Genomic DNA, 15272 nt, shown 5'->3' with positions numbered 1-15272 from the left:
CACCAAGCACTCAGCATTAACAACAATTAGGATGCATTGGAATTTTCCAACCCTGTCAACTCTTTTATAGCTAAGATTTCTCTCTCCCTGTATCTGACCAGTTGTCCCAGAGAACTTGAGTTTTTAAAATAGCACTAAACTAAAAAGGAAGAGGCTTTCAGCATATTGAAATATTCCAACTAAAACATCTGCTTGTTTACATGTTTAACATACAGAAGCACTAAAGTTAGCTGAAACTCATAGCACTGAGACATTTCTCTATCTCATCATTTTAGAAGAGGATTTTATGCATGTCTCATCCATAAAAATTATACCAAATGGAATTATGAAATCCTTTCCAAGGCTTAGTAAAGCTTGCCACCTTGTTACTGTCCTTTCAAAAAGCCCAGGCCAGCTCTCGTCCAAACCCCATGGAATAAGCTGGCTGATGCCAGTCACCTCCCTAAAAACCTGAGGAAGACTGCAGCTCAGAAAGGTCTTTCTTTAAAAAAAATAATGTTTTATTTATTTTTAAGACAGAGAGAGACAGAGCATGAGTGGGGATGGGGCAGAGAGAGAAGGAGACACAGAATCAGAAGCAGGCTCCAGGCTCCGAGCTGTCAGCACAGAGCCCAATGCGGGGCTTGAACTCACGAACTGTGAGATCATGACCTGAGCCTAAGATATATACTGATATTTGCAACACAGATAGTATACATTCTTTTTGAATAATCATACATTTAGAAAACTTAATCATTTATAAAACTATTAAAGTAAAATACTGCAAAATTGAAATTGAACATCTGTGATATTTATTCATAATGTCCTAATGCGAAATATTAGTTTCTAAAGTTTAACTAGAAAAAAATTCAACCATTTAAAATTTGAAAGCAGAAATAGGGGTACCTGGGTGGTTCAGTCGATTAAGGATCCCAGTCTTGATTTCAGCTCAGGTCTTGATCTCAGGGTCATAAATCAAGCCCCATGTTGGGCTCCATGATGGGCATGAAGCCCATTTAGTAAAAGAAAAAAAAAAGCAGAAATAAATATATTCAGTTATTTTAGAAAAAAAAAAGCAACATACAAACCTAAAAAAAGCAGCCAGGAAAAGATAATCTCCACAGAAATTAACAGATAACTTTTTAATAACCAGTATGAGATAACATATCCATTTTTCTATACAAAAATATCTACCAATCTAGAATTCTATACTATTACTCATGAATATGATAAAAATAAGGACATCATAACAAAAAGAAAAATAGAGCCAGTAGATCTGTAGCTGGGGAAATATGAAAGGATGATCTTCTATGGAAAACAAAGTTATCCCAAATTGGAGGCTGTAGATACAGGTGGTAAGTCACAAATAAATTTGAAAAGGATGGGGGTCAATATAAATGAGTATTGTCCAATTAGTAGTAGTATTTTCTGAGTTTACAGCATAGACGGGATTGAAGTATATTACAACAGTGGTGTCTAAGTCAAAAGGATCTAAATGCAGTTAAAAATTTCTTTGCTACTTGTAGAACACAGATTAAAAAGCAAATGGGTATTAGACTTAATAAATTAAGGAATCATACTTGAATCTCTGAAAGAGTAATCTAGCATCCTTTTTAAAAATGTTTATTTATTTTGAGAAGAGACAGAGAGAGAGAGAGAGAGAGAGAGAGAGAGAGAGAACACATGGGGGGAAGAGGGAGAGGGAGAATCCCAAGCAGGCTTTGGGCTGTCATTGCAGAGCCTAACAAGGGACTCAAACTCACAAACCATGAGATCATGACCTGAGCAGAAATCAAGAGTCGGATGCTGAACAAACTGAGCCATCCAGGTGCCCCAGAATATCTAGTATCTTAAAGAAGAGTTAGAGAATACATAACTTTCCTGCTACTATAAACAGGAAAATGGAGTAAAAACTAAAAAAAAAATTCAAAAGAAGGGGACAAAGATACAATAAAAAGATTGGGATGAATTATAAGATATAGATTTAAACCAATTATACTAGTGACACAATTAAAACATAAGGATATAGAAGGAATGAAAGTGCAAGGTTGGAAAATACATACCATGCAACTATTAACCAAAAGAAAGTCAGTGTAGCTATTGTGATATTAGACAAGTAGGTTTTTTTTTTAATTTTTTTTTTCAACCTTTTTATTTATTTTTGGGACAGAGACAGAGCATGAACGGGGGAGGGGCAGAGAGAGAGGGAGACACAGAATCGGAAACAGGCTCCAGGCTCTGAGCCATCAGCCCAGAGCCTGACGCGGGCTCGAACTCCCGGACCGCGAGATCGTGACCTGGCTGAAGTCGGACGCCCAAACGACTGCGCCACCCAGGCGCCCCAAGACAGACAAGTAGATTTTTAAGGCAAAAGAACAGTCACTTGATATGATGTAAAAAGTCACTTGAAAATGATTGAAGATTTAATTCACAAAGAAGTTATAATAATTTTAAATGTGTATGCAAATAACATTTACTAAAAATACAGACTCAAACTATATACGGTACTATAAAAGCTGTTTAACAAAACACTAAAAATTCTCTATGAATATTTGAAAAATGTAAAAACTTGACCTAATTAACGTGCATGAAATACTATACTCCAAACTTCAAAAGGTGTGTTTTTTAATCCCTGAAAAAACACTTATAATAATTGACTATATTCTATATGATAGAGTAAATCTCAGTGAATTTCAATGGACTGACATCACAGTGTGTATCCTTTGACCAAAAATGAAACTAAAATAAAAATTAATAATTAGAAAAAGAGATAGCTACAATAAAAATTGTCAGTTTTTAAAATTTTAAAATGAACTTCATGGTGCAGCCATTATGGAAAACAGTACTTGAAAACATTAAAAATGGAAATACCTACCATATGATCCAGCAATTCTACTTTTGAATTTTTATTCAAAAAAATTAAGCAGGGGTCACCTGGGTGGCTCAGTAAGTTCAGTGTCTGACTTTGGCTCAGGTCATAATCTTGCTGTTCCCGAGTTCAAACTCTGCATCGGGCTCTGTGCTGACAGCTCAGAGCCTGGAGCCTGTTTCAGATTCTGTGTCTCCCTCTCTCTGTCTGTGCCCATCTCCTACTTGTGCTCTGTCTCTCTCTCTCTGTCTCTATCTCTCTCTAAAATAAATAAACATTAAAAAATTAAAAAAAAAAGAATCAGGATCTCAAAGAGATACCTCAGTCCTGCAACAGCACTATTCATAATATCTAAGATATGGAAACAACCCAAGTGTCCACTGATGGATGAATGGATAAAGCAAATGTGGTATACACAGATGAGGAAATATTATTCCATCTAAAAAAGGAAGGACATCTTGCTACTTGTGACAACATGGATAGACCTGGAGGACATTGTGCTAAATAAGCCAGCCATGGAAAACCAATACTGTATGATCTCACTTATGTGTGGAATCTAAAAAGCCAACTCATAAAAAAGTGGGGTGCTGCTTACCAGGGACAGCATGAGGGAGGGGGGTGGAATGGGAGACACTGATCAAGGGCACAAAGTTTCTGTTATATAAGATGACTACCTTCTAGAGATCTCACACACAGCATGGTGACTATAGGTTACAATAGTGTACCATACACTTTTTTTTTCTCAATTAAACTGTTGTTTTAATGGGTTTCAAAAAAACAAGAGAGAGAGAGAGAGAGAGCTTCAAATTAGCCCATCGAGCAATGAAATAAAAATGGAAGTTAGAACATATATTTAACTGAATGATAAAAAAAGTTCCATGTTTCAAAACCTAGATGATGCAGAGAAAGCTGTGCTTAGAGGAAAATTTTTATCTTTAAATTTATGTATTAGGAAAGAAGAGAGAAAATCAATGAACCCTAGCTCATTTATCTCAAGAAGGTTTTTTTTTTTCCCCTTAAAGAATAACAAGTTAGGGGCACCTGGGTGGCTTGGTCAGTTAAGCCTGCTTCGGATTCTGTGTCTCCCTCTCTCTCTGTCCTTCCCCCACTTGCACTCTGTTTCTATCTCAAAAATAAATAAACATTTAAAAAAATAATAATAATAAAAGAAAGAGTAAGTTAAATCCAAATAAAGCAGAACAAAAGATATAGAGAATACAAATATCAATTAAATTTTAAAAAATTATACTGCAGAGAGTATCTGAAAAATCAAATATTGGTTGTTGGAAAAGACTAATAAAATTGCTAATCTTTGGTGAGATTATCAAGGGAAAAGAAAGACAAGAAGGAAAGTGGATTTGTTTCACTTTAATGATTGGAAAGAAAGAGCCAAGTTAGAATGAAGGAAAGAATGCTATCATGGGCAGTGTCTTTTCAAATGCGGGTGGGTAAATGTTTTATATGTTTTTGCAAAGCAGTTTTTTATAAATGATCCACTTTTTCCACAGAGATTTACCATGGCAACTAGATTTATGACACTCCCCTTACAATTTTCAATTGCTGATTAAAAAAATAGTATTTATCCTCCCAGAACATTCTAACACATAATACAGAACATAATCTTCTCTTCTTCCTTGAAGTTCCATAAAAAGACAAGAATTCCCCAATTCTCTATCAAGTGAATTGAACTAAAACAGTTGAATTTCTCTTTATGCTCAGAACAGGCAGGAGAATGTGACTTGAGTTACTCTGACATGTCTTATGGCTTGTAATGAAACTAAGCAAATTTGCAAACATACAGGTATGGATATATTTACTTTTGTGCCCAAAGAATTTAAAGTATAAAAAGTGCTGGTTGCTTAAATCTTTAAGCAATAATCCAGATGTTGATATTTTAAGCAGAAACACTGGCTAGATCTTATTCTTGGATTTTGAGTGTTGTTATATTTCATGTCTAAGTATTCTAGAATTTGAACCTGACATCAAAGTAAATGGCAAGATATAAAAATATAATAATAAACACTGCTATCTTGCCTTAAAAATTTCTTTATTGGCTATCAGATCAGAGGCCCATTGCCCATTCTAATGTTCTAAATTTTCACAAAATGGTCCCAGCCATTTTCTCATGTTTAGCTGTTTACTACTTCTGGTCAGGAGAATCCAAAGGCAATAGACTATTCTGTGCCCCCCACAAATATCCCTGACAATCCTGGGATATCTTTGTTCCTGCTGTTCTTATATTTTCATGATGAAATCTTAATTGTCTTTCAAGGCTTCTCCATGAAGTCTTTTCTGAATTTTATAACAAGATGTGATCTCTTCCAATTATTTGCAACCACGTAACGCATTTCTTTTATTTCTTGTGTAACTTAAAAAATAATTCAGCTTCATCATTTGTGAAATTTTCTAATTTTGAACTTCTTAAGGATTGGACTGTGTCTTCCAAATATTAATATCCTCATTTGTCTAAAAAACTTGGCTTGAACTAGGTTGCTGCATAGTCAGAGCCCCGATTAAAGGAGACCATGATGTTTTGCGATCATAATTATCAAATTGTAAACATTATGTTGCCCCTGATTGAATATAGTTTCAGGCCTTTTTCCTTCTTTCCAATGTAGCTGCAATGATTTTATAAGAAATTAAGTCTGTGAGGAATGAGACTTAGCCAGATTCAAAGTATGATTTCCATGGGCTATAAATACTAAAGGCTGTATATTTTAAAATTATGCAGTGGTCCAAAGGGCTTGAACAGTACAAGGTTTTTTGACCACCAGCGTTGCTGAGAAATTGCCATGACTGCAGAAAGGGAATTGTATGCACTGCAGAGAAGTCTGGCAATTAAAGATGAAGCTCATACTGGTACTCTTTGCTCAGTGATTGTACAAACAACAGAACAAAGAAGACCCTGCTCACTAGAGACTTTTATCTGAACACCATTTGTATATTGCTGCAGCTGCACCTACCCTCATGTAGTCTGTCTAGCCAGAGGCAGGTGCCCCACCCATCATCATATTCAAAAAGAAAGAGTTAAATGCCAGAGAGAATCCACATTATAAACAATCATTAGTGGTCTATGTTGGGGAGTACACAGTTCAAAGTCAGTTTTTGGTGTCTTGGTGTGTGTGTGTGTGTGTGTGTGTGTGTGTGTTGTTGATTATTTTTCCTTCTAAATGGTGTCTTTATTCGGTTTCAGTGGTGGGTTGGAGTCTTAGTTCTTGCAAAGAACATTCATCAACTAATCCATGATAATAGCTTTGTTATTTTGTGCCAATGGAGATAGTCTTTGTCTTAAGAAGTAGGACAACAGTGTTAGACCTTAAATTCTTTGGTTATAGTAGCCCATTTCTCTCCCTGACAGTTTTACAGTCTGGAAAGTGTCTGCTGATAGTTGACAGTTGATGAAATGAATTAAAAGTCAACCAGTAACCCAGGTCCCTTGTTACCAACAAGGTAACCCAGAGTTAGCAACAGCTGGAAGTCTCTAACATGCCATGGCTGGAGGGACCAAGGAAGGAGGTGGCAATCTAGGTGCCTAGGGTCCAGGGTCTCCTGGAAGAAGCTGGAACCATAGGAAATGGGAACTAGATCACAGAAAAGAGACGGAGTCAGAGAGGCTGACTATGGCCGGGAAGGAAGAGGGAAATAGCTGGGTTCTCCCTTCCTACATTCTCCAATCTCCTATCTCCCATTAGTAGAAACAGTAGGAAGCCAGCTGACATATAGCCTGGTTATCACAATCTGCAAAGTTTAGCCTCCTACAATATCAAGCAGTACATGGGAAGAGGGAGGGACTGATCTAAGGGGATTGGCAAAGGAGGTAGGAATGGATGGGTGAGGGGTCGCATATTTGGAGGTATTTAAATAGTTCAGTGGCTTAGACTAAGGTAGCAGCAGAGAAATGGAAAAAAAAATAGATGATTTGAGGCATATTTACAAGAAAAAAAGAGCATGACTTAGTGACAGATTAGATTGAAAAGTATGGGAAAAATATATTGTGAACAATTTTAACCATTTTCACTGAAGGGGTTTATTTTGTATTTTCCGCAGAACTATAAAGCTGCCACTCAAAATAATCCCTGAGTGTTTAACCAAATTATTCCCCCAATTATTGACAAGCAAGAAAAAGTGGTCAGCGGTTGGTTGGACCTTAGAGAAAGAAGGAGATTGGCTGCTTCTGGGGTTACCACAGTTATTGTCATTGGTTATTGTTATCAGGAACCACAGGAGAAAGCAGCAAGTTATATAACCAAGGAACAGAGGATTTACAAAGTAATATATTTCCTGGATATCTCTTCAGGCTGAAAAGCGGTATTGTTTTACTGGTTACAGAGACCATCTCCCTAAAAAAATGAGAAGGATACCATAGCAAGCAGTTTCGGTAATAATTGCCAGGAGCGTGTGTGTGTGTGTGTGTGTGTGTGTGTGTGTGTCTGTGTATTAAGAACTTTGAGAAGTTCTATAAAGAGTCAACTAGGCAGTCCAAAAATAAGCTTCTAAATTCAAGGTATCAGAAGAAAGGTGGAGTCTAAGGTGTGGCTAAGGTATTCACGGGTCAAACACAAATGGCTCCAGACTTGTTTCATTCACTTGCCACTGCGTCTAAATGGAGTGGGGGAAGTGGAGCGAACAAGAGAGGTCAGGAGTCCCTAGACTCACCATCAGCAGCTATTGCCAGCTAAGTTCTTAGCAGAAAGCTGGAAACATGACATGAGATCCTTCCATTATTATTATTTTATAAATTTTTAACTATAGTAACAGTGTGAGCAAAAGATAATTGAAGCAATTTTATTAATAATAATCCAAGTGTGTAATGAGAAAGCATCTCTGTGGCCCAATGAGGAGACATTATTTAAGGGCTTACCACATCCAGGCCTTTTTACGCCAGCTCCTGAAAGGATGACAAGGAAATATAGGGCAAATTTCAGCACAGTTATGACAAAAGTCTTTCATTTTTAATTTTAGCAACATAATTTATTAGCTCTAGTAGCACTGAAGTCCAAGAAAATTCACCTTTCTCGTATATATTGATATCTCACATATACTGAAGCTTCCATGTACATTCATGGAAAAAATCTATGAATGTATGAATTTTTGAATCAGAAAAACTTAATATGTATGTATAAAGGTTGTAGAACTTGAATAGATAATTGTAATGTGGATATTATCAAACTAGAATGAATGAGAAGTCTAAGATAGACAAAAGAGATATTAAACAGTCTTCTCAGAAAATCCCCCAAATGCTATTCTAACCTGCACAGGATCTCTGAAGACCAACAAGATAATTATAGGAGATATATTTTTGTGCCAAGAATAAGGAAATAATTGGATGATCTACAAAGGCAAACAATTGAAAACCAGTTAGGAAATCAGGTGACTTCCTGAGTTGGGGGCCTGAAGAGCAGGGTGTAAGTGTCTGGATAAAAAAGATACGAAAGGTAAATTGAGATTGAGGTCTTTGATTTTGTGGAGGATATTAACATCTAACTTGCATTCTATGTATACAAAAACAATTGAACTACATTGGAAGATAATGAAAAGATTTACAGGTACAACCAGGATTTTGTATAAGATACTTGATACCTACTATCAAGAGTCCAATGAGGAACTTTGACATTCTAAACAAGCAAGAAGCAGGTCCTCAAATTAAAAAGAATTTTTGGACAGTCATTCAGGAAAGGAAATGAGGAAAGGGTGGGGTCCTCAGTAGATTCAGAATAATGTTCAATTCTCCTTCTCTGGAAAGTTCCCTGACTTTTGCCTTGGGTTTTCAGCTTTATTCAACTCCATAAAAGGCTAAGGGAAGTCATTTGTTCTGGAGCTTTGACAAACTGGTCAATGGGAGGAGGAAGATAGCAGAAGGAAAGGTGTAGAATATATTTATGAGGTCAGGAGGAGACTTAAAATGTCCACACTCTTTAAAAACCATTTTCCAATTTGGAGCCCTCTACCTTGTGATGTTTAGGCCAAAGTCTGGCATTTGTGCATCATCCTGTAGATAGCAGTTTGGCAATACGTATGTAGGATTATAAAAGTATTCAGTAATCTCATTTATGTAAACGCAGCAAAGAAAATTTAAAAGTAGGGAAAGGGCCATATGCAAGAAGATGATTACCAAAGTGAAAATGAGAAACAATTGAAATGTACAGCTGTAAGAGAATACTTAAGTAATATGTCCCATTTTTAATGGACAGATATTAGGTGATAAAACAGTAACTATGGAGACTAAGCAGAAGCATGTAAACTATTAATACAATAAAATGTTGAATGAAATGAGTAGAACACTAAATTAAAGGAATATTCTGGTTATAGCAATGAAAAAAATCTTCTGCCATGGACAGATACTGGACGATGGTAAGCATCTTTCTCTCTGTTGGCTTGCTTTTCTGCAGCAGCTCATAAAAGAACATCTATCATCTTGGAATTTTGGGGGCAGGGGGAAATCTGCCTTCTATTTCCTTCACCAATCCTTGCCTATGAGAGATGGGTGATTTATCTGATTGGTGATTTGGGGAAAAGAGGTCATCGCACATGTATAATCTAACATTTTCTCTTTTTTGGGTCCTGGCCAAGGCTCAGCCTTCAGACATTCTTTCTTCCAGCATCCTCCAGTGGGTAAGCATCTTGGGACAGGCCCTGCCCCTGCAGAGAATTCTTGACATTTTCTAACTCCACTGCCTATGACTAGGTGCATAAATCAATTCTATGGGGTAGAAATAGGATGTTCTTTTGGGCCCAAGATGTTCTTGATTAAGTATTTTCTAATCAAGCTTTACAGAAAAAAGCTGATATTTTTATTTATACGAGAAGCATGGGATATTACTTTATTTTATGATCTAGGTAGAATGAGGATATTATTATCACCTTCAAGAAAACCAGAAAAGACAGAGATGCAAAAATAATAAAACACTAGCAAACTCAATTCATCAGCACATTAAAATGGTCATATGCTATGGGCAACTAAGATTTCTCTGTGGGATGCAAAGATAATTCAACATATACAAATAAATAAATGTGACCATCACGTTAACAAAATGAAGGCTAAAAATGATATGATAATCTCAATAGATGCAGAAAAAGCATTTGACAAAATTCAATATCCTTTCACGATAAAAAATTCTCAACAAATTATGTATAGAAGGAATGTACCTCAACATAGTAAAAACCATAAATGACAAGTCCAGAGTGGACATCATACTCAATAGTGAAACACTGAAAACCTTTTCTCTAAAATCAGGAACAAGTCATGGATATCCATTCTTGCCACTTCTATTTAACATATTACTGGAAGTCCTAGTGCCAGCAATTAGGCAAGAAACGTGGACAAGAGGGAACCTTTTTTGTTGGGAATGTTGGCGGGAATGTAAATTGGCATAGCCAACATGGAAAATACTATGGTTATGTTGATAACTAAGATCGCTAAGTTATGTAGATCTTCCAAAGGGATGGCTCATTTCATTTTACAACATTGACAAATTATCTTTGTTAATACTACCAATCTCATCAGGAAAGTCTAAGTATTGGTGAGCTGTCAAGCTCATGGTGGCAGATACATATTTTACAAATTGCAAATGGCTATACAGTTTTATTTGAAAGTGCAAATGGTATCATTGGCAACAAATACTCTCAGTTGTTTTCCATGAAGTGAGGCTGTTGCTTATTTTTTCAAGAAAATGTTTGCCTAATACCCAAGTTCGAATAACCATAGTTTGTCTTTTAATCATTCTTTCAGGTAAAAATGGTGTCCCATGAAAAAAGCAGCTGGTTCAGTTTTCAACTCAAATAACCATAAAATTGCTTTTCCTTCAGACAGCTTTCACACTTTGGTATGGAGCAGAGTGCTTTATGCAAACTTCTCATTTCATCACGTAGAATGTGTACTAGGCTTTTAGCTAAAGGTTGAGGTTTAACAAAATCAATAATTCTTAGCACTTCATGAAGGATATTCTTCGATGAATGAATGGAACTGATGTGGCAGAGAAGAATACAGTGACTACAAATAAAGTTTGATGTCAAAGCATTGGTTCATGCTCATACACCGAAAGTTTTGTACCATCAGTGGAAAAGGCACACTAGTTTTGACTTCAGAAGACTGCTGAACAAGTCCCAGGGTTCTCCAGAAGACTGAACACCAAACTCTGAAAACCTATGAATTTAGGTAATTGTGCTGTAGAACTGGAAAAGATTTTAATTTTATGATTTCCTTTAACACATTGATAGGACGATCCTATTTGTGCAAAGATCCAATCTCATTATATCGGAGAGACCCAGTCTTACCATGGAGAGTAAATGTTGATAACAATACCAAAAGAAGATAAATGTAAATGGAAGTTACCAAGTTGTCTAAATGATTGAATAAAATGTGTTTTTTTTGTAATTATGATACTATTTGTTAAGAGGAATGTCTTCAAATACTTGATTACATTTCACTAGAACAATACATTTGCAAAATATTTTATAAAAATTCAATTTGAATGATCAATAATTCAATTTTTTTTACAAATTCTGGTAAGTTTTTTTTAAGTTTTTTTTTATTTATTTTGGGAGAGAGAGAGTAAAAGCTGGGGAGGGAGAGAGATTGAGAGTGAGAAAGAGAGACAGAGACAGAGAGAGAGAGGATCCCAAACAGGCTTTGCAATGTCAATGCAGAGCCAACATGGGGCTGAACTTACAAAATGTGACGTCACAACCTAAGCCGAAATCAAGAGTCAGATGCTTACCCAACTGAACCGCCCAGGCATCCCACATTCTGGTAAGTCTTACCTTTCAGTTACATATAAGTGAGAACTTTTGCTGAACCAGTCGCAAAGAATATGAGAAGATAAACTAAAATATATGTTTTCCCCATGCCATTATAAAGAAAAGAATAATAGTAGGTAAATTTCCTGAGTGACTATTATGGACAAGACATATAACTATTTAATACTAACATCAACTCAAAAAAATTTGGTACTCATAATTCCCAGTTGAAGCTGAGGCAATTGAAGCTTTGAGAGGATTAATGACCTCACCAAGGTCACAGAGTAGTAAATGGAAAAGACTTAATCATTAAGGTATATTTAAGTGTCATTGTGGACTCCAGAACTGGTTAGGGAGAGGTAAGAAGGCTCATGTCTAAGTGGGTGCTCCTCATTCTTAGAACTGTAGCTGGCATTACTATTCATTGGCACTGACAAGCCTCACAAAATCTAATGCTTGAGTATGTTCCCAGCAAGAGTCTCTCCTGAGAGGTTCTCAGGCACCAGTGTGTCTTTGATGTGATCTATGAGATGAGTCACAGTTACAGAAAGCCTGATGATGTAGGCATAAGGCCTTGAGGCTGGGCAGAGAGAGAAGGGCCTGATGTGAGCTTTAGAAATGATGACAGCTTTCACACTTGGTTAAGGATCAAGACTGACAGGGGATCTGGAAGGTAGTTTTCTGGGGACTTGGCAGGAAAAAGAAATCTCTAGTGACAAATGGAATATAACCTCATAATGTACTGAAAGATAATTCAGAGAACAGAGCTTACTGGGGAGAAGTTTCTGACTTATGACATCCATGGCCCTGCATTTCAGTGAGCTTCTTGCCTTTGGAGGTAAAAGGGTTGATCACTCATGCAGGATGCTGGAAGAAGGATTCAACATAGTCTAGATTGCACCATTGACCTCTAGGATCTCATTCAGGTCAGGCCTACATGGAAGAAAATTTTGAGCAAAGAGAAACTACTGCCTTCCTACTCATCATTTTCATTTCCACAAGTTCCCCTCCTGGTGGTCAGTTCATCCCTGGAATTATACAAGCATGTAACTAAGCAGGGCATTTCATCTTCTCTCCCATGCCTCTACCATCTCACAATGAGTATCTTAAAACAGAAATATAATACTATATCTTATACAAAGGATGTGGGAAAAACCAGACAGAAAAAATTATTACTGTTCTTCTTTGTTAAGAATCCATGGAACAAGGTATAGGCCAATGTTAAAGGAAAAGAAGAAAAGTTAATTACTAATCAAGAAGTCATTGAATACCTGCTCTGACACAGTTGTAACAGCTGGAAATACAGCAGTGAACAAAACAGAAAAATTCTCGGGGTGCCTGGGTGGCTCAGTTGGTTAAACAACCAACTTCAACCCAAGTCATGATCTCATGGGTTCAGGCCCTATGTCAGCTCTGTGCTGACAGCTCAGAGCCTGGAGACTGCTTTGGATTCTGTGTCTCCCACTCTCTATACCCTTCCCTGGCTTGTGCTCTCTCTCTCTCTCTCTCTCTCTCTCTCTCTCTCTCTCTCTCTTCTCTCTTAAAAATAAATAAATGCTAAAAAAAATAAAAACAACAAAAAAAGAAAAGTTCTCCATTTCTATGAAGTGTGCATTCTGTCGGAGACAAATGATATGCACATGAACAAATAAGCATATACTGCATCTATTGTAGATAAGAATTATGGATAAAAAGCAGATACGATGTTAGACAGTGATGAGGGTCTGGGTTACATGTTGTTGTATTTAGATTGGTCAAGAAGCATTTTTGAACAAGGTGACATTTGAGCAAAAACCTGGATGCAATGAGAGATGAATTAACCATGTGGATAGCTGAAGGAAGAGCTATGTCGTCAAATGGTATGGCAAATGCAAATGTCCTAGGTTGGTAATATGGATTTTGTAGGGGAAAAATATTTGTGGTTAACAGAGAATGAGTGAGGGAAAGGAGATGACATCAGAGAGGGAAGCAAGGGTCATATAATACAGAGGTCCTTACAGACAATGGGCCAAGGTATGGGATTGGAATTTTATTCCAAGTAAAATGTAAAAACTGTGGAGGGTTTTAAGCACAAGAAAGACACTTATGATTTGGGTTTTAAGATAATCATGCTGTTGCCTAGAAATTGGACTCCAAGTAGATGAGGATTAAAGCCCAGTGAACAATGAAAAGGTCTAATAAAACATCAGTAGTCTAAATGAGAGACTGTGGGGCTTGGAGTTAGGCAGTGAGAGTTAGATTTGAGAGTTAGATTTGAGATCAATTTTGAACTGCAGCTCACAGGATTCAATGATGGATTGGATATAGTGTGTAAACCAAAAAATGCAGTCAAGGATATAGCTAAGACTTTGGCCCATAACACTGAAGAGGCAGTCACACTTAGACTGAATGGAGAGACCTTCTTAATTTGGTTTGCTTTGGTATCAGGAATTTGGTTTTGCCCATGTTTTGTTTTGAGATTTCTATTCGACTTATGGTGGAGATGTTGAGTAAAGGCTATATGTCAAGTTTGGGGTTTTGGGGGTGGTGCCTGAATGGCTCAGTGGGCTGAGCATCCGACTCTTGGTTTTGGCTCAGGTCATGATCTCATGGTTTGTTCATAAGTTGGAGCCCCGTGTCAAATGCCTACTATGTGCCAGTTACTGAGCTCCACACTTTGTTAGATACTCTGACAGTCCCAAGGTTGAACTTGGGGTTGGCAGGTCCACAGCATTGCACAGAAACTATGATTCAGTTACATTCATCCGGATGCAGGGAATTAAAAGATTTGTGAGGTGCAATAAACCCAGGGGAAGAAAAAAAAAGCATGAATGTTACAAGTTTCTGAGGAAAAACAAGTCTTTATAAAAGTGATTTTCCTTTCTTCAGGGAACCTATAGCTTAAGTTTCACTGAGAGGATTAATCTTCATATTTTCTTTAAAGGATTTTTTTTTCTTTTTCCTGAGCTAGACTCCCCCACGGTGAAGTAGCAGTTTAAATTTTAAAAGATTAAATAATACAAGGAACTTCATCTCAATCTACTTAATTTCCTAGGATTCTTGGCCTAAATACTAGGCTGTTTTGTTAATGCCCAACAACCTAAGATCATGGGGCGGTTGAATCTATTTGTGCAGCCAGCTAAGCGATAGAGTAAAAAAAGACCAGGATTTGGATTCAGATGTTCTAAGCGTAAATCTTGGCTCCATCATTAATTTTGTGAATTTGGTGAAAACTCTCCCCCCCCCACCATCTTCCCAGATCTCACTTTATCTATTTTTATATGAGGAGATTGGTAATTATATTAGGACTCTTTCAGAAGCAAATGACAAAAATCTAAGTCAAAGCCATTAAGAAAATAAAAGGGGCACCTGGGTGGCTCAGTTGGTTAAGCATCTGACTTCAGCTCAGGTCATGATCTCTCAGTTTTTGAGTTCGAGCCCCATGTCAGGCTCTGCTGACAGCTCAGGGTTTGGAGCCTATTTCAGATTCCGTGTCTCCCTCTCCCTCTGCCCCTCCCTTACTCTCCCTGTTTCAAAAATAAATAAACATTAAAGTTTTTTAAAGAAAAGAAATAAGTAGTGTACTGGCACCCAAAAGTCCGGAGTTACAGCTATTTTTGGTGTGGCTGCATCTACGGGTTGGCATTACGTTATTAGGCACTGTTCCTCTCCATCCTGCAGTGCTGCTTTTCTTATAGAGATGACCTTA

This window comes from Felis catus, chromosome C2, assembly GCF_018350175.1.
Source record: "Felis catus isolate Fca126 chromosome C2, F.catus_Fca126_mat1.0, whole genome shotgun sequence".
NCBI classification, from domain to species: Eukaryota; Metazoa; Chordata; class Mammalia; order Carnivora; family Felidae; genus Felis; species Felis catus.
Note: the sequence above shows the minus strand (reverse complement) of the source record.